Here is a 3,815-nt window from a genome sequence, read left to right as displayed (position 1 = left end):
GCCTGTGTATATGCTCTCAAAAAAGTAACAGTTGTAAGAGGCAGAAGTAAAAATTTTATCATATAAGATTTAGATGTTAAGGATAGGGATGGAGTGCCGTGATTGGTGCTGCCTTCATAACAAGAAGGAGACCCAAATACAATCCCAAGTACCAAAAAAAAAAAAAAAAAAAAAAAAGCCAACAAACACAAACAAAAACCTCCAAAACCCCAAAATCCTATTTGTATAAGAAACTTGAAAATTCCCATGTCTACTTTGTTATAATAGTTATGGTCTACTCATATACCAAAATTATACCTTTTTTAGTTGTGTTAAAGCAAAATTTACTATCATAGATATTTGGTTCATTGGTATTAAGTGCTGAGCTACCATCACAAGTGATTTAGTATTTTTTTGTTTTCTTGTAAAACTACAACCATGTGTGTTAAACTGTTATTTTCCATGCATCCCTTCCCCAGTGGTGGCAACCACCATACACCATTCTACTTCACGTGTCTATGAATTTGATTATTCTAAGAACCTAATTAGAATCAAATACTATGGTCTCTTTATTAACTGGCTTACCTCATTTGGTATAATGTCCTCAAGGTTCTTTGATTAAATTTAATTTTCCAGTTGATATAGTTTAAGAAAGCATAAATTTTCATGTAATCAACTAAGAACAACACTCCTAAATCTCTTTTACTGTTAATTTTTATGTAAAGAATGTTCTTGGACTTACGATTTGCTGGAACAGAAAAAAAAACTCTGCTTAAGAAAGTTCCTTTTGACCTGAATGTATTATTGATCAACAACAAAAAAACCTCCATGGGTTAGGAACTCAGTTTGGTGGCAGAGCCCTAGCCTAAAAGTTCAATCCCCAGTACTACAAAAGCAAAACAACACTCCAAAGGCCAAAACATAGTGTGGTGTTCTACCTGAAACCCCAGCTACTCTGGAGCTAGCGGCATAGTAATGACAGGCTGGTCTGAGCAATTTAGCAAGGTTGACATAAAATATAATCTGTAACATAACATAAAAATTATAAATTTATAAATATTTAACATTATAAGGGAACTTGAGAATAAAGATCATTGGTATACCATTTGTTTAGCATGAAAAGGGCCCAGAGATCAATCGACAGTACCATAAAACAAAACCTTAAGTAAACCTGAATAACTAGCTATTTAAAGTTAAATTTAATTGCAAATGAAGCCAGAGGTAATTAATGTTATTAAATAAATCATTAACAGTAAAAAAAAAAATTGATCTGTATCCAATACTTAAATAATATCAGAAAACACAAACCTTTATGACAACCAAAAATGTCTAGAAGCAAAAACGTACATATCATCAGTCTAAAAGTGTCAGTCTCCACACAATCTGAACTCATTATACTGGGTACATCGATTGCCTATCATTTTAACAACTATGGTCTTTTAAAAAGATAATGGGGTGTTCTCTTTCAACAGCACATATACTTAAACTGAATTAACACAGGGAAGATTAGCATGGCCTCTGCATGAGAATGATAACAAATTCATGAAGCATTCTATATTTTTAAGAGGCCATGAATCTGAAGGGGAGCAAAGAAGGTATAGGGGAGAATTTGGAAGGAGAAAGGGGAAGGAGAAAATAATGTAATTATAGTATAATCTTTAAAAAAATGAAAGTAATATTTTAAAAACAGATCATGGGAAATTTTCAGTTGAATAAAAGAATCCTATTATATTTCTCTTATCAATAATAATTTTGGTAATAATAATCACAAAAATATGGTAGAAGAATATTTAAAACAAACATCACAATGAACACCTAATTTTAATATCTATTGTATAAAAGGCATTCAATTTCTGGGTTTCATTTGTTAGGTTGCTTAAGACAGGGTCTCACTATGTACCCTTGATTGGCCTGGAATCCCCATGTACACCAGGCTGGCCTGGAACTCCCAGAGGTCCCTTACCTCTGCCTTTTTGAGGACTAAGAGTAAAAGTGAACAGGGAAATGCCAGGGCCAAGAAGTGGGAGTGAGTGGGAAGGAGAGCAGGGCAGCGGGAGCGTATAGGGGACATTCGGGATAGCCTTTGAAATGTAAATGAAGAAAATATCTAATAAAATAATTTAAAAAAAAGGAGTAAAAGTGAATATATGACCAACTTGCTCTTTTTTTAAAACTTTTGAAGAAAGGCGTTAGTATGTAGCTAGGTTAGTTTGGAACTGCTTGCTATATCCCAGTCTTGTGAGCCACTTGTAACCCACCCATGAACCACTGCAGGGTCTCTGAGCTACATAACACTAAAAATACTATTCCTACATTATTTGGTTGTGTCTGTTAAGACAGAATCTTGCTATGTAGCTTAAACTTGAAATCATTCTCACATATCACATCTGCCCATGGTATTACAGTTTTACTGATAATGAAACTCAGAATCATGAAGGTTAGGCAGGTTGTTAAAGCCCATACTATCATAATTATAGATTTGACTAAATTCTAAGCCAAAATAAAATACCCTCATATATTAAAAATGCTGCCTTATTGATTACTAATCCATGAGAGATCACAGAAAATACTCTGAAAAAAAATCTGTGGCCCACTCATATAAATTACACACCAACAAAAGAAAAAAGTATAAAATATATAAAGTGATAAAAATTAGCTTTGGCAAGCCTAATTTAAATTATGGAAATTTCTAAATATTCTTTAGTGAAAGCTAGGCATAATGGTACATACCTTTAATCCCAGTACTTAAGAGGTAGAGGAAGACAGACCTCTGTGAATTCAAGGACAGCCTGATCTACATAATGAGTTCCAGAATTATATAGGGCAACCCTATCTTTAAAAAAAAAAAACAAACACAATTCTATAATAATCATCCAACTTTTAAAAAGTTACCATCAGGATATGATATGGGTTTTCTCCTTATAGAGAGATTTTCTCAACATTGTCTTGAGGTCATAGATATAATGATGGCTATACAACAACCCAAGACCATCTTCTTTCCTGCTAGTATGTGTCTTAATTGTCTCCGACACAGTGTCTATAACCTGGAGCCTAGACTAGACTAGGTTTCTGTTGGCAAGAAATAAGGAAAGGTTACTTCTGGGCACTAAGAAATAAAAGCCAATACAAGCTTAGTGGTTCTATGCCTTTAACCCCAGCACTTGGGAAGCAAAGGCAGGAAGATCCTGCCTCAGCCTCCAAAGTGCTTCAACTCAAGCATGAGATATACACCCAGCTAAAACCACTTTTAAAAGGTACATTCTGCCAAAAAGAACAATAAAAAAAGAGGCCTGTCTAAGTCAAAGAAATTAAATCAATATTGCTAGTAACATTTTTAAAGCAAGGAAATGTATATTTAAAAATGTATAATAATATAATTATACATCAAGACCAAGGGAGTTTATATCCCAACTATTCAACATACTAAAGTCAAACTCATCAATCAGATTAATAAAAATGAGAAAAGTCAGACTACTATTATCAACAGATTCACAAAAAAGCATCTAGTAAAACACAATACTCATCCATGAAAATGACAGTAAAACCAAGCATAGTGACACACAGCTACTTCCAAGTTGAAGAAGAATCAAACTTAGGAGTTCAAGAAAAGCCTGAGCAATGCAACACAGACAGACAGACAGACAGACAGACACACACACACACACACACACACACACACTATATCCCCCAAATATAAAAATAGCTAGGCATGGTAGTACAAGACTATAAAATCCTAGCACTCAGGAAGCAAAAGTAGAAAGATCACCAAAAAAAAAAAAAAAAAAAAAAAAAAAAAATCACCAAAAATTCAAGACCAGTCTGTTGTATATATTAAA

At 33.6% G+C, this 3,815-nt stretch overlaps 1 protein-coding gene and 1 non-coding gene across 8 annotated transcripts in view; one reads left to right on the top strand and one right to left on the bottom strand.

Annotated features, from left to right (window-relative positions):
• Tut4 (terminal uridylyl transferase 4) overlaps positions 1 to 3,815 on the bottom strand; it is a 128,268-nt gene that overhangs the window by 20,784 nt on the left and 103,669 nt on the right. The window lies entirely within an intron of this gene.
• Positions 1,435 to 1,541, top strand: LOC115064376. The gene has a single exon (XR_003844195.1). It is a non-coding gene; the product is annotated as a U6 spliceosomal RNA (small nuclear RNA).

The sequence above is a fragment of the Mus pahari genome, chromosome 6 (assembly GCF_900095145.1).
Source record: "Mus pahari chromosome 6, PAHARI_EIJ_v1.1, whole genome shotgun sequence".
Classification (NCBI taxonomy): Eukaryota; Metazoa; Chordata; class Mammalia; order Rodentia; family Muridae; genus Mus; species Mus pahari.
The sequence above is the reverse complement of the archived record's forward strand: the minus strand, read 5'-3'. Positions and strand labels throughout refer to the sequence as shown.